At 42.4% G+C, this 23,142-nt stretch overlaps 2 long non-coding RNA genes across 2 annotated transcripts; both read right to left on the minus strand.

The window, feature by feature from the left end:
• Window positions 1-962: 962 nt before the first annotated feature.
• LOC145443814 (uncharacterized) lies at window positions 963-5,391 on the minus strand. Its single transcript, XR_013916545.1, has 2 exons — window positions 5,201-5,391; window positions 963-1,092 (listed from the first exon to the last, which is right to left on the minus strand). It is a non-coding gene; the product is annotated as an uncharacterized LOC145443814 (long non-coding RNA).
• Window positions 5,392-6,396: 1,005 nt separating this feature from the next.
• Window positions 6,397-8,863, minus strand: LOC145443558 (uncharacterized). The gene is made up of 2 exons (XR_013916471.1): window positions 7,854-8,863; window positions 6,397-7,236 (listed from the first exon to the last, which is right to left on the minus strand). It is a non-coding gene; the product is annotated as an uncharacterized LOC145443558 (long non-coding RNA).
• Between the last annotated feature and the right edge of the window lie 14,279 nt (window positions 8,864-23,142).

Below are 23,142 nucleotides of genomic sequence, written 5' to 3' on the forward strand. Positions count from 1 at the left end.
TAATCTTGAAATGGTGCGATTTGTTCAACTGTAACTGCAGAAATGAGCGCATGTCGCGACCTTATCAGCAGAAATCCACTTTTTACCAAATATAACCAATGGTTTGAAATTCGACATTGGTGCGCTCGTTACCAGTCCTTCCGTCGTCGATCAAGTTGCGTGGAATATAGGTTCCCCTTCAAACGACGCGAATAACCTCATAATTAGTGCCACTGAGAATCTGGTGTTGCATCAATATTCCAGAACTTAATGCAACGCCGTACACTGTACAACTCAGTAACCAATTAAACTGCAAGCTCGCAAGTGACATTGCGCGACAAGTCAAGAATACGAGCGTATCAAGCCGACAAGAATGAATACACAAAATTGATGTTTACGAACTGGAAACCGCGCATCCAATCACTAATTGCCCTCTTATATTCAACAACAGGACAGGGTTCGGTCATTGCATTGACTAGCTCGCCTCGCGACAATGGTATGCGGACTAGAATAGCAATCTGGGATGTCCGGCTCCACTTGAATTTTATATAGAGCTCCGGCTCCGCTGAAAATGCACGGCTACAGGGCTCCGGCTCCTTGCTCCGGCTCCAGCTCCAAAGCCCTGTCATTAATACTACGATATATCGCAGAAAGAACATCAGCTCACCGTCAATCGCGAATAAACTTCAGGACAGAGGCGACACAATCACACAGCCAACTTCGGATGGAATGCTATGCATTGTATGCCTACATCATCCAGCATTCGTATCGTTTGTATGCTGTTGCATCTACGGGCCTGTGATGTGCCTTGACTGCGAAGCGAGATGGGTGAGATGTCCGTTCTGTAGACGCCCCTTCACCCATCTATAACGTAGAGGACTACATACTTTTGTTTGGCTCATTTTTTGATGTTGCTGTATGTGTATGTACACTACCAGCTCGAAAATCCATTTTTGTATCACCGGCGCTTTTCAATTCAATCATAAAAAACAAAACGCACTGTATTAGGAGAATCAAAAGTTCAGGAATCAACCGATGAGATGTTCTTCTGTGACCAGACGCTTCTTTTCTGACCAACATCCTCACGTAATCCCGCATCGTTGCAAACTGAAACTGAATCAAACAAAACTAAAATCTTACGTTTTGGTTGATCACGAAATAATGCAAGCCTATACTCAGCCGGACAAGGGGATCCAGCTATAGTTCAATTATTTTCGTCGGTACGCTGATATGTAGAGTTGCGTTTAAAACAAAAATCAATTTTAAACAAACATGTTTGAAACATGGCCCTTGTTTAAAACATGTTTTTTTATTGTTTTTTTTTCTCCGTCATGACGTCACGAATCCTTGATTGTGACGTCGCAGTGGATTAACATTGACAATTGAAAATATAGGGTAAATATGGCTCCTTCGACGAAAAAGGCTTCCGACCACTGTCATAAACAGCAGACCAAAAATATCTTAACCGGTACTATACATCGTTATGCAGAATTTTTACGGTCGGATGTCATCATCATCATAACACGCATTCCGTATACCAATGATCTATATCAGTGGTTCCCAACGTTTTTCTACTCATCGCCCTCTTTTCAAGCTCCACACCGATCATCGCCCCCCAAATATTGGGAACCGAAAAATGAGCATACAAACTGAAACTGCATGACCATACAAAAAAAGGTCATTTCTCCAACTTGACTCAAATATGGCCGTTTTAACGCGCCGTCGCCCTCCTATCACCCCATTCGTTATTTTCGCCCCCTATCGCGCCCTTCGTCCGTTTTCGCCCCCTTCGTTATTTCCGCCCCCTAGACCGCCAAATCGCCCCCCCCCCCCCCGGGGGGCGATATCGCCCACGTTGGGAACCACTGATATATATCTACTTAATACTATGACTGTTGAACCGACGACGATTTCGAGGGTTCCAGCCACTCCACCAGTGATGAGAAGATAGTGCTTTTCGAGACTCCGAATCCCTCCGACAACTTTAGTGCCTGAGGAAAACTCCCTCCGACTCCGAAGAGCTCAATCCCAGACTCCGAGATACTCCGATGAATCTCGTCAAGTATCCGAAACATAATTAACTACAGACAATGCTCAACGAAAATGTCTTGCTAGATCACTAGGTTAAGATGGCTCGTGGTCATTCATACCATTTGGTTGGCCTTATAGTATTGTCTACTCTCCAGTCCCCAATTGCAGTGCAGATGGATGATTTTTATGCACTTGGAAATCATTTTTGCATGCTACCCGTCATATTACAGCTTTACAAGGTGTCGACCGTCTGTGTTTTGGCTTGTAATCATAATCAATAGTGTATTCTTGTCAAACCTATCCAAAGATATCGGAGACAAAAGTTACGATACTCCGAAATTCTCCGAAAAAACATCTGTAGTAAACTGCGACTCCGCTCCGACTGTCCCAAACCGGCAAAACTCCGCTCCGAATCCACTCCGACTCCGCTCCGATGCTCATCACTGCACCCCACATCGCATGCGTCGACTATATTGCATGGGTGCATATCGTTCGTAGGTTCATACTACATGTATTTACACAATTATGGCATAATTTTACAAAGTGTTTCAAAACACTATTTGTTTCAAATCCAACCGTACTCGAACGATCTTCGTTATGATATTAGATATGATACTAGTTTTAGCTTCAAAAGTACAAAGAAATGCAATAACCTTCTGGTAAATATAGATCGATCCAGTACAACCGCGAGTGTTTTATAATTTTTCTAGTGCGCCACAAGCCGACAACGTTTGGGAACGACTGATGTTGCGTAACCAGTTTGAGAGTAAATATCACAAACTTCTTCATGGCGTATGCCAAAATGTTACTAAAATATTTTGATTTGCAATTACCGATTTCAGTTAAGTGAACTGTCCTTTATCGAATACTGTGCCTGAACTGAACTAGTGCCTCGCTTTGAGATTCACTGATTTTGATACTGGTGAATTTATCGAATGTTATATTCGATAGTCCATCCATCATATACCTAGGGCTGCATTTAAAACAAACGGTGTTTTAAAACACTTTGTTTAAAACATGTTTTAAACAGTGTTTTAAACAAAGACCTTTAAAAAAATGTTTTTTTTCAAGTTCTAAAATTATGCCATAATTGTCTAAATACTTTCAAAAAAACATGTCGTATGAGCCTACGGACAATTACAACTGGATATAGCCGACGTTATCGATATGGAATGGTTGGAACACTCAAAATAGTCGGTTCAACAAAAATAGTACAGATATTTCGTCAAACGAGCTATAAGTTTTAAACAAGGGCCTTACCGGTGATAGAGTTTGCTTGTTTTGAAATCTGAGTTCAGTTTTGAGACTGAAAATGTGATATTCTGACCCCGACCCCTCCAAATCCATACATATCTTATTGTTGTGTTTGGTATAATATAATTAGGCATATGTGCTATTTTAGGTGTGTTTGTCCTCTTTTCTCAGTAAAAGTGAATGGTCCTTTAAGGGCGCTCAAAAATGCCCAAATTTCGGGTTAGGTGCTGATACTTTCAACAAGACTTTCATGCGAGACGTATTTATTTCCAAAAAATTACAGTAGCCTTGAAACATACTGGATTGCTGGTTTAAAATAGGTTTTCGAACAAATTGCCCTACCAGCCCTGCCTTCTTGATTGTTATTGCGAACATTGTTCGACGTTCCATGTACCCATCTGTACCTTTTTACATGCAAGGATCCGTCGCAATCTTCATGACGCAAGTTAGAACTTAATACACCTATTAGTTGGATCAGTTTCGAGTATCTTGACGGTTGTATATAATTTCAATGACATTTCGTGTAAACCAGTGGTTCTCAAACTTTTTTAGACACGCCCCCTTTATGATAGTGAAAAGACTCCCGCCCCCTTATCGTAATATCACAAAACCAGAATGCTAGCAATCCTAACGATAGTCTGATGGCATGGAAGGTTATGACTGTTGATGAGAGAATTCTCAAATATGAAATTCGGACTATATACAGAAATTGGAGGTAAATCGCGCGGAACGCAAAAAAAATTTCAGTTGACCGCATCTTCGCGCCATGCTTCAGTTTCCCCAGTTTGAGAACCACTGATGTAAACAGTCTGGCGAACTTGTTTAACACGATCATTGCCTATTGGCAAAGGATAATGGAACGGCAAGGTATCCATGGGCCGAATCTGCAAAATAGATCTGACTTGTTGATTTTGTGTCACTTGTGCCTGCTGGGGAGATGTCCACTTTTTGGGTGCGGAAAATACGGTATACCAAATTGGAATAGTGCTCGGTTGCTGTGACGTTGTGTACCAGGTCGTTTATGTTTACATTGTTCCAATAAATATCTCTTTCGGCGAGCAGAACGAAGTCGATTGCTGGAGAAATTGTGACGGGATGAGTCTCAGGATATTTTCTGTAGAGAAGAGCATGCCTGGTCATATTGCTGTACAGTGTACATTGTACAGTGTGCCTGTGCATTGCAGGTAGGCTACTCCGTTAGCCCGAATATCTGGAGCAATGAATAAGGAAATGCTAGACAGTTTTACCGTTGTGTTTGTTGGTGGGAAAAAATACTGATTAATTGATCCATCTGCCTCATCACACCAGCTATAAGCAAACGCTTGTAGGTCAATGCTAGGGTTACCATACGTCCACTTTTTTTGAGATTTTCTCCTCTTTTTTGAGAATTTTGAATAAATATAGAGCAAAATTCGACTGAGATACAGTAAATTAGCACTGAAGTAACGCTCCGGCGGCTATTTCGGGAGCCGAGGCGGAAAGTTGACCTTTTTCAAAACTATATTCTACTATACTGAACGAAGGGAAGGTTGTCCTTGCAGAAACCGCAATCACGACGGAATTTTCTATCAACAGTAGCGATCACGGATTCTTATTGGCGATGCAATGTAAAAACCAAATAGGTAGATAAACGGAGCACCTTTTGATCCCGATGTACACGGGAATGTTTATCGAATGAAGGCGGCCTGTTGCTCGTGATCTTACGTTATTCGCACCACGATTAAAACGAAACGCATACACCGTGGATATGGATCGTTAATCGCTATTGCAGGTCGGAAAGAGCATAGCAAGTTTAAAGATTCGTTGCGAACGGTTGGTTTGCTGTCATGGCCCTTTCTAACAGTCAGTAACGCACTGTAATCATTCGATTTCGCAAGTTGTATGACGTATAATCTACAAATCTTTGATGATGTCACCGATCCGACGTTTTACAAACCTCGCTCGAGTTTCGTCCAGATCACTTCCGTTCGCATTTCCATATCCAAATCCATATCCAAACCATTTGACTACGGCAGGGGTCGACTCAAGAAGCACTGGCGTAACCTATGCCGTTGCATGCATCAGATAAGCGGTTGGTGGTATTTAGGGTTGTATTTAAAATATAAATAAATTAAAAACAAACATGTTTAAGACAAGGCCCTAATTTAATTTATAGCTATTTTTTAGCCATTACGTCACGAATATTTAATTGTTACGTCATAATGGAGTGACATTTTCAATTGACAATGTAGCTCCTTTGACGAAATATCTGTGCTTTGTTGAACCCACTGTTTGAGAGAGAGAGAGATATGATATTCTTTTTCGCCTGCACCATCGAGATGCTTTGACGACGGAGTTGCGATACGGCCGTGAGGTCATCTAGTCTGCGCCCCCGTTTTTTTTCTCCTCCATGCTATCCGTGATTGCTGAGCGCCTAGCAGGATAGCTGCGGATACCAATTTCCGAGTCTTTGGTATGAACCGGCCGGGGATCGAACCCAAGACCTGCCGATCGAGAAGCTGGACGCATAACTACCTCGCTGAGGGTTCCAACCATCCCATATCGATATACGTCGTCGGCTAAATCGGGTGGTAATTGTCCGTAGGCTCATACAACATGTTTTTTGGAAAGTACACAATTACGGAATGATTTTACAACTTGAAATTGAAATTTAAAAAAAACGGCCTTTGTTTAAAACACGTTTTAAACAAAGTGTTTTGAAAATACCGTTTGTTTTAAATGCAACCCAAGTGGCATTTCTTGCTTGGAACGACAATTCTTTCAGATATACGAGTGTTTGGCACGCCAGTTGGATATATTTTGAAATTTGGCACACTGCATACGAATGGTTACCGATCCCTGGACTATAGTATTAACATGTGAATACGCCAATCTGGGTCGTATAGAACATCGCAATACGATTATAACTCGCATTAAAATGGCTACGTATATGCCGGAGTCTGACTTGTGTGGAAATAATTGAACTGTAACGCAATGCCGCACAGCGTAGATCTATATGTGAATTCATGTCCTCCAAAGTACAGAGTCTCGTGAAAGTTTGTTCCCGTCAGTATCGCAAAAGTCGTAAATCAAGATCGAGGTAGCGGATCCCTATCGAAAACAGCCACTGTCATCAGAAACGAGCACGCCAAGTCAAACTCAAACGTTGTTTATTCGTCACTTCTAATATGTTGCACGAGATAGACACGTCGTCACAGTGATTACAGCCGCTGCCCAGGCAGCGATTCCGCGAAACGGAAAAATCGGCAAAAAATCAACGAGCCGCTACCGTAAATATTACGATAGAAATCCACACCAAACGAATCACAAGAAAGAGAAATTAAAACAACGAACACGGCGATAAATCGAGGACTGCTTGGAGTGAAAAGGGTGGCCGGAAAAATCGCGCAAAATAAATTTCAGATTCAGAACAGTGGATGGTCATGGTCATTTAGATTGTGCCGACGGACAATTGCACAATGCACATTCTCTCCTGATAATATTCGCCCAAATCCCTGAAATGACTAAGCACAAAATCGCAATGAATTGATTTCGCAGACTTCATAAAGTAAATCGTGTCAATGATACCAAAGCTAAAGATTCCATGCGACATATGCATTGACAAAGTTCTGGAAGAGTCTAAAAAGCAGAATTCAGAGTTCAGTCGCGTACGCGCAGCCCGATAACAAAGGAACGCTTTCGATGGACCAGAAAATAGCCGCACGATCAGTTAACGGTTAGCCCAACCCCCTGTCACCGCAATCTCTAGACATACAAAATAAGCAAAGGTCGTACAGACGACAGAACGATGCAAGCAAGATCAAGATGCAACAATAAATATACTGTGACCAATTCAATAGAATAATATATATGGTAGGATATATACGTCAGTACGGTCATATCTCATTTAACTGATTGCACAAAGCGCTCTCGCTATGTGTAGAAAAATAGCAGTGTGTAGAATCTAGACGCAATGCAGCATACACATTAGGGCTGTTCAAAAATAACCTTTTTTCCTGAATCTTGTGGGTTACTTGATTAAATCGTTAGGTTGCCTTAAAAAATGACGCACACCAAATTTGAATTCATTCCAACCAATATTCGCGGATTTCGTAGAGTTTGAAAATTTTGAATTTGCCTAAAAATGCAAAAAAAAATTTTTTTCAAATTTTTCTGCCAACCCCATGAAATTGTTGCGCTGCCATCAAAAACGATGCAAAACAAATTTGACTCAATTCGAAGCCGTAGAAGTGGAGTTATTTCAGTTTTTCTTTGATAATTCTGGGATTATCCTTGATTGGTGGATCATCCCAGAATTATCATCAAAAAACTTGAATAACTCGGCTTCTGCAGCTTGCAATTGAGTCAAATTTGTTTTGCATCGTTTTTGAAGACAGTGCAACAATTTCATAAGGTTGGAAGGAAAATTGGAAAAAATTTTTTTTTGCATTTTTAGGCAAATTGAAAATTTTCAAACTCTACGAAATCCGCGAATATTGGTTCGAATGAATTCAAATTTGGTGTGCGTTATTTTTTAAGGCAACCTAACGATTTAATCAAGTAACCCGCAAGATTAAGGAAAAAATGTTATTTTTGAACAGCCCTAATACACATATTAGTACACCGCGAATATCAGTGTTTAATGCGTCATTCACGGAGAGCAAGACGCATTTCCCCGCAAATCTCGGTGAGCAGCTCTCGAGATATTCGATTTTAGCGTCCGAATTAGAGCCCGACCAACATAGTCTTTTTTATTGCCAATGCCTATATATAGAAACTCCAGCAATAACGCTGACATTTTCAGCCGACATTCAAAAGATAGGGCATCCATAGCTTAAGGCGCACTACCAAAACGTCAAAGCATTCACTTGAATGCTTTACAACCATTGTTATTGTAATGGATGGACTGGACATGAAACAAATTAGAAAGGCTGCATCTCGACACCTGTGAAATATATCAATATTGCCAGCCTAGCAGCCGCTGAATACAGTTCTTCGTGTACCTACGTGACGAAAATTCATCTACCACCGACAAATAACCAAGCTCCAACGGCAGAGTTCCAACGAACTCACGCAGACGCCAGAAAATCGAATAATGTATTGGCGAGGCACTCGAGGTCAGTTGCGCGACATTTATTAACCCCATCAGTTCCAAGCAAGCACTTGCTCGGCAGCGCCACACTCACGACCCGGAGTGACAGTGCAAAATCGCCTTGCATTACCGCTATGTACGACGCCTGTTGTGGTGCTGCTGATGAATTCACGTATACACATCATTTCTTTCGGATGCCAGGACAGCAATCGCATTCCGGTGTGTACCCGAGAAATGATAAAACAGTGAACACCGACCAGCGACCGCAATTTCGCAGGCTCGGAAATCCCGTAAGCGGAAAGAGTAGAAAGAACGCGTCAAGTAACAACGTAGTGCGTGTTGGTGCTGCTACCGTCGGCTTTTGAATGTTCCCTTGCGCGAAGCTACGCGGCGGCTAGGCGCCTTCGACATGTGTTCCCGTTTCCTGGCATGCTTCTTCGGCGAATTGGCGCGAAACTTACCGAACAAGACTTTGAATCTAAACGAAATGGGTGGCGGCCATTATTACAATCTTCCTGTTATTATCACTGTGTGATAAAAACTGTCGGAGAAGCGCGTACCTAATAACTATACCGTAGCCGTGTGTGCTGTGTACCGCAAGTTATTCGCGAGATCCAGGCCTTGAATAAATCAGTATGCAGTGGTCAGTGTGCACTTCTTCAAAACACACCGAAACCGCAGAGATGCGGGCAGCCAATATTGCGCAGCCAAATGTGTGTAGCTGTCGCAGAATAATGCAATACACCAGGGGTCGCCAACTCCAGAAGGGTCGCGGGCAGTGGCGGCTCGTGACAATATCGGGTGGTGGGGCAAGGGCTGCGAGCGACTTTTATCAACATGACGTCACAATGGCGTTTTCCAACGTAAAAAAGTAACTTTATGATGCTCACATGAATTTCCCGACAACAGTGATTTTAACGTAGGTGCCGCGAGAGGTTTGCCGGCGAGCCGTGACTTGAAGTGTGGTAACAAATGTTTTATTCATTTATTTTTTACCAAAGGATTATTTTACAAAATGTACGTGAACTAAGAATCGTCCCTATGCCACGAATCAAGTATCAGGTCATCCTTAGTAGCATGCATTATGATTTCATGGTATAGTTATAGATTACGCAAATCGATAGACCCTAATTTTTCTAAGCCCGTCCGAAAGTGTTTCGTACACGATCCTGGTGTGTTACGACCACTGAGCTGGTGGTTACGACCAGAGATGGGCGGATTCCAAAATTTCGGGATCCGAATCTATCCGGATCCGGCTGGCAATTGGAAATTCATAGTCCAAAGAAATCCGGCTGGTGAATGTCCACTTGTCCAGTTCGGAATCCGAAAAAATCCTGCCAGAACAATGCTAATTAATCATATCACAGCAAAAAAATCCGACCGTCACCCCAAATTCAAAATCCGGATCCAGTCCGGCCAGGTAAAAAAACATTGAAATCCTGCTCCGGCTCCTGAACCGGACTGTGGCCATCTCTGGTTACGACCAGGTGATAATAGGCAACCAAAGGGGAGGCACCCGGCGTACGATTGGATCAATAGACTGGACAACTTCTAGACCTCTCATTTTCGCTCTAAAGGCAACTGCGTAAACTACGTACGGAGCAAAGATTCAATACGATTCATGTTCGCACTTGACTTGACCTGACTCATTCCAATGACTAGAACTCGAGAGATTGCGTAAGCCTAACTGGAAAGGTCAACGAGTTCGGACACATACGCAATTGTTATCTCATAGATTGGGCCTGTCATATTGAATCCAGAACATCAATTTGAATGGTCTTTGAAGAACTAAGGACAGCAGCCTCGGAACTTCGGTCTCGGAACATCATAGGACATTTTGGCCTTGAAACTGGAGACTGTGACACAACACATACGGCTTACAGTCTATAAGTCTGCTGCGAAATCGCCGTTGGAAAATATACTAATCAATAAATACATGAATAAAAGCCGTAACTTAGTATACTGTTACAAGAAATAATCGAGAAGTAGCATACGCAATCTCATAACCCATTCCGGTATGGTACACTGTCAAAATCAATACAAACAGACGAACACCGAACTTTGAGTAAAATAGATCGAGGAATAGGCTGATCGAATGATCAGCTGTTAGCCGACATCGAAAATGAAATAGCTATCGCATTTGACAGGGGATTGTAAGCAAATGGTTTGAAGGCCACAATTTCACAGTGAAATGGACATTGGCGAACATAAAATTATGTGAATATTTGAATGCAAACCGAGAATCTTGGTCAGCTGTTTCATGCGATCATCGAGATATACTATTGGAAATATCATCACCGATCTCGTTATGGAACGCAGACTATAGATTAGCACAGACCGACACCGGCTATTGCTTGAGATCCGCAATGACGTAGGTAGGCTAAGTATCAGATCAGCGCGCATCTCTACCATACTCGACCTCGAAAACGAAATAACTGCCTCAATCATTGAGTGTCAACTTTAAGACTTGGCACCGTGTTCGATACTAAAATCCAGACATACCGTGCGAAAGCTCATGACAGATCTAGGTGTGGAACATCGTTGAAATCAATAGAGACCAATAACGGCTTTTGCGTAAATTTGTTGGCGATAAATGAAGAGTCAGCTCTTACTCGACTTTGGAAACGAAATTACCACCCACATAGTTCAGTGACAAACTTAAAACTTGTTACAGCGGTCGATACTAACACTTATCGTGCCAAATGTCATGACCGATCTCGGTATAGAACAGGGGTCTCCAACACGCGGCCCGCGGGCCGCATGCGGCCCGCGAGGTCCTATTTTGCGGCCCGCGACCTGATTTGAAAAAAATTCAGAAAAACGCTTAGTAAATCATGTTGAAACGCTAAAATTGATTTCAGTTGAAACATAATGTTGTTGTTTTTCAAAGTGAGCCATTCTATGTGCCCACTATCACTATTACTCACTAGTTGATACGGCTTCGGCATGGTAATATCATTCCATGGATGAAGAATTTGCTGGTACGGATGGGCATATTGCCTTGACGTGCAATGGCCCACTACTGCCAAGACCGAGACGCCTGCAAAACGACTTCGGGCGCTCCAAAAGACCATGCTTTACGAGGAGATAGTTGTCTAGCAAGTAGGCCTACCGTGTATAGCTAACCCCAATATTGATTCTTCAATCCATGGGTGGCCAATCTGCAGCAGTAGAAGGAAAATTATGTGGCTGTCGACACTTGTAATAACAACCCTAAGTTTTCACAGATTCCCCCTGCATCAGCTGTATCTGGGAATCTGATCACATTGGCCGAGAAAGGATAAATATTTTATAGTAATATGTGAAACTATACTAATATTTATTGACGAAATTCACTCATGAACATGAAAAATTTTTCGCGCTTCGCGCGACTACAGATTGGTTCTCTGTGGCTCTTTACAACATAACTACTAACGATTTGGTGCGCATAGTAAGCCGATATGTCCATATAGATTAGTTCGGAGTGTACCGGCAATGGACATGGACATGATAACGTGGGTATTTGGTCCCAGCTAGTTTATCACGACTAACCACCGGTATGCGGCCGCAGGCTACATGAGTACGCGAAATGCGGCCGTGAATTACAAAAATGTTGGCCACCCCTGTTTTAGCGGCTAAAGAGTGTTGTCATTGTCAGGTATCGTGTACAGCTCATAGTCCAAAATATAATGACATTGATGATCATGATACTTTTTGTTGTATTTGTGTTTGCTCAATAAAATATTAGTTCGTTTGTGGTGACTATAACCGTCGCCTATGTTAGAAAGCACAGCGTTGTAATAACGTAGAGTTATCAGACGTGGTTGTTGAACTGCGTTGCCTACTTTTATATCGATATTGATGTCATGCGGCCCGCGGCCTCCAGGAATTTGGAAAAGTGGCCCGCGACCTATTTTGAGTTGGCGACCCCTGGTATAGAACATCGTCAAAATCAATGGAGACCAATACCGGCTTTTGAGTAAAATCTGTTTGCTTTACTATGTACATGATAGATCAGCACACACTGAACTTCGGAAACGGAATTACTACCATTATCTTCAAGTAGCAAGCCTGAAACTTGGAGCAGTGTTAAATACTACCTTCACGACATATCATACCAAGTTTCAAGAAATATCATGGTGCGAAACACCGTCAAAATCGACCTATTCCAGCAAAGGTCGACTCAACGCATATTACGGTAACCGAGTTCAGATATAGATACGATTGTTACATCACACCTTAGGGGCGAGCAAGCATATTTGCCCCGGTTGCTCGGCCATTTTACGAATAGGAGAGAGTAAATCACCGTTTCTTTATTGTGCGCGGCTTTGAGAGAATAGATAGTGAAAGCTTGTTATGAGCGCTACCGGGGCAAGCCCCGGCTAGGCATTCACAAAGCGAAAACACAGAAGAGAATTCGATTTTCGCAGAGACTTCGCTATGTATGGGCGTTTGCAAGCGAAAGCACAAGAAGAACGCGGGTTTCGCTGTGATCTCGGTATATATTGATTGCTGTGCGTCTATAAATGGTTAAATTGTTATTGAACAGAATTTTAGGTGGGGCAATGCCCCAGTTGCCCTATAGGACGAGCCGCCACTGGTCGCGGGCCACTTTTCAAAATTTTTTGAGGCCGCGGGCCGCATGACTTTAATATCGAGATATAATCCGGCAAGGCAGTGTCATAGCTATAGGTTTTTATAACTCTACGCCAATACAACACTGTTCTCTCCAACATGGGCGACGGGGATGTTAGCTACGGCAGCATTCCAGTGCATTGTCGTAACGGGCTGACTTGGGGCCAGATACTGTCCAGTGTCCATGTCCATTGCCGACGAACTCCAGACTAATCGGTTTTCTCACATCGGCTTACTATGCGCACCGAAATGCTATGAACAACCACAGGACTTCATATCCTGGTCGCGCGAAGCGCGAAATCTTTTTTATATTACTGAGTGAATTTCGTCATTAATATTAGTATAGTTTCAAATATTACTATCAAATATTTATCCTCTCTTAGCCCACGTCATCACATTTACCGGAAGAGTTACTGCAGGAAGTTTCTTGAGAAATTTAGGGAAGTTATTAATGCTGCACTGCATCTTTGGGTGGGCCAATTCTTAATAGTCCCCTTCGACTAAAACACGATTGCAAATTGATATTTCTTTATGGGGCGCAACATTTTTCTCTGCTGTTCGTATTTTCACTGCGAGGCTCAGATTACAAAGGACACTGATATGTTAAAATCTATAATCAACTCGCATTGAACCGCGCGTAGCAAGAATGATTTCAACCTCTTATTATTAGGGAGTCTGCATTTCAAAATGCTTCAGCAATCGTTCTTCCGAAATTTCAAATCAGGTTGCGGGCCGCGTGTTGGTGACCCCTGCAATACACAATGGTGCATGATCACTTGATCAGTCGCTTGATAAATGTACGGAATGTCGTAAGATCGGCGAAATTATCAGCAACACCGTACCGCTACTCATCGTCAGTAAGCCAATAAATAACTTGTTCTCAAATCTGAAGTATGATGTTCCATTATTTGAAAATATTGCTTTGTTATGAGTATGAGAAATAGTCCGTGAAATTGCTATTAAATTTGGGAGACACATGTTATATAAGATAATTAAACGATCATAAGGAATAGGATATGCGGCGAACTATGCTTGAACAGTAAGAGGGAGTACAGTACTGCAGTATCCTAATATAGTGTGTTGACCTAATTCAAAGCAAAACCAGGCAACCAAACTAACATCGCATCTATACCCGCGGAATGCCAGATCGTCAACAATCAACCAGGACCATTGCTGTCTGCAAGCTGTCATCAACTGTCAAAGCTCCTGATCGTTGTTTTGGGTATTAGCGCAAATAAAAATCAGTTATGCCGCTTGGATTATGTTCACAGCCGTTGTGCAAATTTTAATTCATTCCGTACAGTCGATTCTAGCTAATTGGCTGCACTGATAATATTTATTGTCGACCACTATATGTCATTATGTAGTCATTTACTGAGTTCCTCGAAGGGAAAGCCAGTGGGATGTCTTAAATATGCCTTGTAAATGATGAAAATCTCAAAATGGCGGCAACGCAAACAGTCCGAGATAACCTTTAACTTTGAATGCAAAATATCCTGGTACACGTGGTGGGCTTACCTAAAAAAATCCTGTCAAGTACTAGATTACTAGAATAAAGAAGTTTTCGGGAGCTGATGCTGCTGAACGTTACCGGTATTCAACACAAAGTCCGAGTCTGATCTAGTGATCGTATTCTTGTTTTCGCGAACATAAATCGATTTGCAGACGTACGCGCCACCATACCGGCGAAAGAGATGCAGCTATTGCTGGCAGCGTTCCGGAATCCAAGAATCAACCCACAGCATGTGCGCCTAGATTACGTGTGGAGTTGAGATTTCACAGCCGCGCAAGTATACAATCGATTAATGTATTCACATTTGAATAAACCCGAATATTTTCGATATGTCCGATTGATTTAATTACGTGCCGGAGTTCTGTACCTCCACGCTAGCGTTTTGCTGCGTGGATAACAGGCATAAATGATTCGGAAGCGCGGTATCAACTATTTCCTGCGTACCGTACAGGCATAAATGACTCGGAAGCGTGGGGAATTTTCCTTGCTCGGCGCCACAACGGGTGTCGCGTTTTAGTACAGCTTCCGCTCGAAACCACTTTTGATGTAATTTGCGCTCGGATTGGGGTGTGTCTATTTTGCCAATGTCGACAATTGACAATATCGCCAGCTACAGATACAATGATTGTGTGTGACTGTAACACTTTATGCGTTCTATATCTTCTTTTGTTATTGCCACTTAGCGAGTCCTACTATCGCATTTTGTAGGATATAATATTCAATATTAGTTTACCCTGGTTATTTTATGACCTAACTTTAAGTGAATAACCATTTACTCTGGTTCCGGTTGACACGAAGAACGTCATGATCATATACCAGTACCATGTACCAGTCAATACCGATAAACCGCTGTTTTTTGTTTGTTACATACTGCATATTTATACGTGTTCAATTTTTTGGCGTCATCAGTTGACGAAATACTCTCTCTCTCTCTCTCTCTCTCTCTCTCTCTCTCTCTCTCTCTCTCTCTCTCTTCTCTCTCTCTCTCTCTCTCTCTCTCTCTTTTCCAGTAGAACAATGACTTCGTTTGTGGTGTAGTCGAGATAATTGCCGACATTGACAAAATAGACACACCCCGGTCCGAGCGCAAAATGCATCGAAAGTGGTTTTGAACGAAAGCTACTGTCGCGCCGATTCCGAAAACATAAGTTCTAATCTGTTCATGGCACACCGCAACATCGGCAGGCAAAACTCGTGGCGGCGGCCAATATCCTGTAGTTTGCTACGCGCGCGAAGCGTTTCCACACGGAGTCAGACCGGATCTTTACGGCGTTGTCAATTGTGACATGCGCTAATCGGGTCGGCTGCGTGTTATGTTACATCGGACTTTTTTACGCGAATTTTGGTAGGAGCCAATTGTTCTAAAACCACTGATCAACAAACCAGTGTGATCCACACAATCTGATTTCCTGTCTCCTACACTGGTTTCTTTAAATGCTTCCTTGCTTCGGACTGAAAGGGTTTCCTCCCAAAACTACTTAAAAACTTCCGCTAACTCCCAATCAGCACCAAGCGTGCCAGACATTATAATAGCAATCAGTTTTCGGTAGTTGCTCTCATTTTCAATTAAAGGCCCTCCAATCCACCATTATGAAGCTGCAGCCAGAAATAACAACTCTATAACCCAGGAATATTTCATTTTTCATTTTTATAGCCGAATTTGTCTATGTTATACTTATACCGTAACCGTACGCACGTTTGTTATTGCCGTTTGCGACTCTGCGTGCTTGTCATTGTTATCATACGATAAATATAACACGATCGGACAGTAGGCTTAGGTTGGATTTTGTGGGTGCTTAAGCATTCTGAATAATTATTTTGAAATTTGCGCGAAAACAGATTCCGATTGAAGAATACTATCACAATCACCCTACATCCGCAACGGTGCGCGGGAAATTGGAATAGACATAGCAAACGACCTAATGCAAACCTGAACAATGTGCACTGTGCAGCCCGCAACGCAAAGTTCGGAATTTATAACTGTTGAATCTATTTATTAATGTTAATGCGCCGGCAAATACTAGTGTAGAAACTGATCCGGAAATGCGTTTACTTTGACGTCTGGTTTATTAATGTACCATGATTACGTTTGAGTAAACCAGGTTTAAAATAAGCCAATATTGCAATTTATGCCGTAACAATCAAAGTAACAAGTCACAGTTTCCGTATTCAAGGTCAAATCTTGTTTATTGCCAGGCCTGTGTTTCAAACTCTTACGTTCAATACGATTCCAATTCCTAATCCGTAATATAATGCAATAAGTCAGTGGCGGCTCGTGACAATATCGGGTGGTGGGGCAAGGGCTGCAAGCGACTTTTTATTAAGATGACGTCACAATGGCGTTTCCAACGTAAACAAGTAACTTAATGATGGTACGGTAACATGAATTTGCCGGCAACAGTGATTTTAACGTATGTGCCACGAGAGGTCCGCCGGTGAGCTGTGACTTGAAGTGTGGTAACTGCGTAAACGGCGTATACGGAACAAAGATTCAACACGGTTCATTTCATGTTCGCACTAGACCTGGAAATGACTATAACTCGAGAGATAACGTAAGCCTAACTGGAAAGGTCAACGAGTTCGGACATATACGCAATTCTTATCTCATAGATTGGGCCTGTCATATTGAATCCAAAACATAATTCTGAAGAACTAAGAATAGCAGCCTCGGAAATTCGGTCTCGGTACAGCATAGGAGATTTTGGCCTTGAAACTGGAGACTGTAACACGACACACACGGCTTTATTACTGTCTATAGGTCTGCTGCGAAATCGCCTTTGGAAAATATATTACCGAATAAATACGTGGATGAAAGCTTTAAACTTAGTACACTGTTACATGACATCATCGAGAAGTGGTCTCATGGCCCTTTTCGGTATGGTACACTGTCAAAATTAATGCGAACAGACCAAAACCGAATTTTGCGCAAAATTTACTGAGGAATAGGCTGATCAAGTGATCAGCTGTTAGCCGCCATCGAAAACGAAATAGCTATCGCGCTTGACAGCAGGGGGTTGTGAGCAAATGGCTTGAAGACCACAATTTCACGGTGAAATTGACATTGGAGAATATAATATCAAAGTAAATATTTGAATGCAAACTGAGAATGATATCATCATCTCAGTTAACGTTACCGCAGATACACCGGCTTTTGCGTGAAATCCGCAATGCGTTGTATGCTAAAGTGTCAGATCGGAGCACATCTCTACCATACCCGACCTTGATAACGAAATTACTGCCCTAATCACTGAGTGTCAACCTTGAGACTTGGCACAGCGTTCGATACTAACACCAAGACATACCGTGAAAAGCTTATGACGGATCTAGGTAAGGATCATCGTTAAAATCAATAGATACCAATACCGGCTTTGCGTATAATCTGTTAGCGATGAATGACGAGTCAGCTCTCACTCGAATTAGGAAACGAAATTACCACTAACACAGTTCAGTGACAAACTTAAAACTTGGTACAGCGTTCGATACTAACATTAAGACTTACCGTGCCAAATTTCATAACCGATCTCAGTATTGAACATCGTCAAAATCAATGGATACCAATACCGGCTTTTGAGTAAAATCTGTTTGCGATACATGACGGATCAGCACACACTCAACTTAGGAAACGGAATTACTACCCTAAATTTTAAGTAGAAACCCTGGAACTTGGGGCAGTGTTAAATACCACCATCACGACATGACATACCAAGTTTCAAGAGTTTTCATGGTGTGAAACACCATCAAAATCGACCTATACCAGCAAAGGTCGACTAAACGCATATTACGGTAATCGAGTTCAGATATAGATACGATTGTTACATCACACCTTAGGGGCGACCAGGCATATTTGCCCCGCTTGCTCGGCCATTTTACGAATGGGAGAGAGTAAACCACCGTTTCTTTATTGTGCGCGGCTTTGAGAGAATAGACAGTGAAAGCTTGTTATGAGCGCTACCGGGGCATGCCCCGGCTAGGCATTCGCAAAGCGAAAACACGAAGAGAATTCGATTTTCGCAGAGACTTCGCTATATATGGGCATTTACAAGCGAAAGGACAAGAAGAATACGATTTTCGCTGTGATTTCGGTATATATAGATTGGTGTGCGTCTATAAATGGTAAAGAATTGTTATTGAACGGAATATTAGGTGGGGCAATGCCCCAGTTGCCCTATAGGACGAGCCGCCACTGCAATAAGTGCACGTGCTTAGCGGTCATCCTCACTCACAAACGCTGTTATGTCAAGCGATGAATGATCCGGATGCGCAGGCCAACATTACAAAGTTTCGTGGCACTAAATATCTGTGTATCGAATTCAGCCGTGAACCTGCGAACACCGAGCAGGTCTTCGTGTTTAAAGAATGTAATTTGAGTCGGCATTATGTGAAAAGTCACACAGTGAATACATGCACTTGGCTGATGCGGACGTGCCAGCGAAGCTAGCAACACCACAAGGCTATTTTACCTAGCCACACACAGCTAGCGACGCAGCCTAATATTAACGTATTTACTCAGCAACACGTGTAAACAATGTAATTCGCCGCATTCATTTTAGAAATAAACTGCACGCCGCAGAACAGTTTACTCTGTTTGATTAGCCTGATCGCAGAATTTGGGATGTTGATGACTAAAATATCAGTTCCGACGCATTTGCGTAGCCAGGTGCCAGTCCCATTTTCGTATAGCCTATCTTTTTTGTATATGACCAATTGACCAATGACCATAGAGTAGAATATTTCGTGGAAGATTTATTTGATTTCATATTTTTGAGCACTTCGCGCGATTTGTTGTCACTCGAATTCTTGCTTTTAGTATTGGTGCCCCTTCCAGAAAACTAAAATACCCCCATTCAATTTACAAAAGTGAGTCGAACTATATTCGGAATCATGAAAGAACGTGTCGTCCAACAAGCGACTTCGCTTATGCACTCCCAGAAAGATCTTCGGCGATGAAGCCTTTGCACAAAATGATAGACGCATGTTCAGCGAAATCTTCGATACCGATATGGCCATTGGCCAAGCGCCGAATAATCCTGTCCTTGCCAAATGAGCGCAGCAGGATACAGAGGCGACCCGCAATATATGCGAGTAACATTAGCGTTGACCGAAGCCCTCCAGATGTTTGCCCTATAATCCTATGGGGGGCCCAAGACCAACGTTTTTTGCTGGAGGGGGGGGGTTGACGAAGTGATGTTACATTCCTGTATTCAACGTTACCTATTTCTGTTCGCTTCTATCGGACGACTGAAAAAGGTCATCAACATTCAAGTGACCCGCGCAATGGTTCGTAAATCTCATGTGGCCCGTGGGCCGAAAAGGTTGGTCACCCCTGATCTATACTGCTACGACATATATCTTCAGCGTCCCAGGTGTTCCATCCCTCCCAAATGCAGTTTGCCTGCTAGTTGGCGCTGGCGTTGCAAATTGTCGGAGTAGATCGACCTATGCGGATATGGTTCAGCGGCAAGGTTTCTCGCAGTCGCATTGCTCCGAGGACTTGGACTCGACCGAAGCCACTGCAGCGATGTCAGCTCTCTACAGAGGCGAATATCGAGACTGAAGGGCTGGCTTACTGTTATCAGAAACATTCGAGATTAGATTGCATAAGACGAATGGCCGTTGGATTTACACCCGAATCGTCAGACGGTGTTGGCGACGATAGCTCAAAGCAGATCGTCACTCTACGCGAAGATTACAACGACGCTGCAAGGTTTGTGAAAAGTTGTGAAAATATATTTACAGCAACAGATAAGGGCAGATTTTCAGTGAATAGCCAGCCAATGATTTTTCTCGCAATAACGTGTAAATGTTCGGTGACGTGTTTATTTTTTATTTTTTCGAAGCCATGACGTCGCGCATATTCAATTGTGAGGTCATAGTGGATTGATATTCACAATTGAAAATATAGGGTAAATATAGTTCCTTTGACGAAATAGGTTTCCAACCCCTGTCATATACGGACCAAAAATATCCCCATTTTGAATACTAGAAAATCATTCAATTCAATTCCTTCCGGCGATCGATGAGAAGTCTGCCTGGTATAAGCGCTGCGATTTCCCGCCAATACGATCGCATTCATGCCGATGCAGTCTCCCCGAGTCTCATTAATCGTTGAGAGATTAGCAGATATGGCGACGCCTGTATGAAAATTGAGTTTTTTGATCCATATTATCTTCCTGATCATCAGCGCAAAACAGACTCCCTTGCAAATAACTTTCCTAATTAACAAATTCAAACTACAAACATAACCATCCCTCGGGTTGCGTTTTTTTTTTAATGCAAAGACGTCACTAATATTTAATTGTGACGCTACAATTGATTGACATTGACGCTGGAAGATGTAGGGTAAAGGTGGCTCCTTTGACGAATTAGACTTCGTACCCCTGTCATTAACGGAATAAAAATATCTTTAACCAGGACTAGATCATCATGCAGCGTTTTTACGGTCTACGGTCATCGTCATCAGAACATCCACTCCATATATATGATCTATAAATATATACGTGCTCTGTTGAACCGACGACGATTTCGAGAGTTCTAACCATCCCATATCGTTTTAAAACACCATTTGTTAAACTGCAACCCTGGTCATCCCATCCCAGTATATTAGGTAAGTTGCTCGCTCCGCCGTTTAAATCTAGGATTGCTGCATAACTGTCATTTCTGATTATAACGCGTGCTCAAACGTCGGAAAACTGGCTTGATGAGTGCTGTCGTTATACCATCACATCTGTGTATACACAGAAATTTGGTGCAAACCACTGGTTCTCAACCTTCTTGACCTCGCGGACCGGTCAAACGTCGAAACAGATGTTGCGGACCAATGAACCTTCACCTATCAAAATTAACCCTGATATGTGCAATTGGAATGTATTCTTGGAACCTTCATTCAATGCTGCCATTTTGATACTAAATATATTGATTAGGGCTCTTCAAAAATGACTTTTTTATCAAATCGTACTGGCTACTTGATAAAATTGTTAGGTTACCTAATTTAAGCCTACACACAAAATTTGGTTCAATTCCAGCCAGTAACCGCTTTGCTACAGGAGAAGAAAGTTTCTATTTAATTATGTAGTAATTAATTAATAAAAAATTTGAAAATTTTCTGTTCACCCTATGAAAGTGTGGCACTTCTTCGATGGCAGTCAGAGATCGAAAAGTGTTCACCATGATCACCAATGAATGCTTACCATGAACACGAATAAAAATTTATAAACGTCAAAATATATTTTGTTTTGCGTTTGGAGAGGGTCAAAGTTGAGTTTTGAGTATCCTAAGATTAGGGTTGGAGTATTAGGGTGGGGGATATCAGGGTTGCGGGAGGGGGATATTAGGGTTGTGAGAGGGGGTATATTAGGGTTGGGTTAGAGGGGATATTAGGGTTGGGGAGGGGAATATTAGGTCAGGGTAGGGGATATTAGGGTTATGGAAGGGGGATATTTGGGTTGGGGGAGAGGGAGGGGATGGGGATATTAGGGTTAGGTTAGGGGTAATATTAGGGCTAGGTTAAGGGTAATATTAGGGTTGGGTTAGGGTATATTAGGGCTAGGTTAGGGGTAATATTAGGGTTAGGTTAGGGGTAATATTAGGTCTAGGTTAGGGAATATTAGGATCGGCGGAGCTTTGGCCAACCCTAATATCCCTCTCACCCAGCCTTAATATTACCCCTAACCTAACCCTAATATCCCCCCTCCGCCAACCCTAATATTACCCCTAACCCAACCCTAATACCCCATCCCCTAACCTAACCCTAATATCCCCGTACCCCAACCCTAATATTACCCCTAACCTAGCCCTAATATTACCCCTAACCTAGCCCTAATATACCCTAATATTGCCCCTAACCCAACCCTAATACCCCATCCCCCAACCTAACCCTAATATCCCCGTACCCCAACCCTATTATTACCCCTAACCTAGCCCTAATATTACCCCTAACCTAGCCCTGATATTGCCCCTAACCTAACCCTAATATCCCACCTCCCCCAACCCTAATATCACCCCTACCCCAACCCTAATATCACCCCTACCCCAACCCTAATATTACCCCTAACCTAACCCTAATATCCCCCCTCCGCCAACCCTAATATCCCCCCTACCCCAACCCTAATATTACCCCTAACCCAACCCTAATATCCCCGTCCCCAATCCTAATATCCTCCTTCCCTAACATCCCCCAACCCTAATCTTGGGATAACTAACCCCAACTTTGACCCTAACCTGCTTTCAATCTCCCTTTCCCCCACCCTAATATCCGTCTCTCCAAAGGCAAAAAAACAACAATTTATTTTGACGTTTAGAAATTTTTATTTGTGTTCATGGAAAACATTCATTGGTGATCATGGTGAACACTTTTCGATCTCTGACTGCCATCGAAGAAGTGCCGAAAGTGTTAGGCTGTATATAGAAACGATCCTCACCAAATTTGGTTCAATTCCAACCAGTGGAAGCGGAGTTATTGCCGTCGAAAAATTTGGATTTGAATAAAATAGTATTTACGGTGACCGATTCTTTGTTTATTTATTATAGTTGTGCTCACCGTAAATACTATTTTATTCAAATCCAAATTTTTCGACGGCAATAACTCCACTTCCACTGGTTGGAATTAAACCAAATTTGGTGAGGATCGTTTCTATAGACAGCCTAACACTTTCATAGGTTGAACATAAAATTTTCGAATTTT

This window comes from Botryllus schlosseri, chromosome 7 (assembly GCF_051294905.1).
Source record: "Botryllus schlosseri isolate E-star chromosome 7, Bs_hap1, whole genome shotgun sequence".
In the NCBI taxonomy this organism is placed as follows: domain Eukaryota; kingdom Metazoa; phylum Chordata; class Ascidiacea; order Stolidobranchia; family Styelidae; genus Botryllus; species Botryllus schlosseri.